Below are 272 nucleotides of genomic sequence, written 5' to 3'. Positions count from 1 at the left end.
GACTACGGGCAAATGTATTTTTATTGAGTACACATTTCAGAGGGATTACACTTTTCATTTCACTTAATCCTTAAACTACTTAACTCTAGTTGTTTGCCGTTTTGTACCAAAGCATAATGACATATGTATATATCGTCGTTTAAAGTACCGCGTGACTGACATGTTTTGCCAAAAATTGGATTTGCTCACACAAGCTCTTGGCTCAATCCTTATAGCCCAGTTATGCATACTTTGCACTGCTATACGATTTTTACGTAAAAATCAAAACCCAA

The sequence above is a fragment of the Rhagoletis pomonella genome, unplaced genomic scaffold, assembly GCF_013731165.1.
Source record: "Rhagoletis pomonella isolate Grant_MI unplaced genomic scaffold, Rhpom_1.0 Rhpom_scaffold_00006, whole genome shotgun sequence".
In the NCBI taxonomy this organism is placed as follows: Eukaryota; Metazoa; Arthropoda; class Insecta; order Diptera; family Tephritidae; genus Rhagoletis; species Rhagoletis pomonella.
This window is presented reverse-complemented; position numbering follows the sequence as displayed.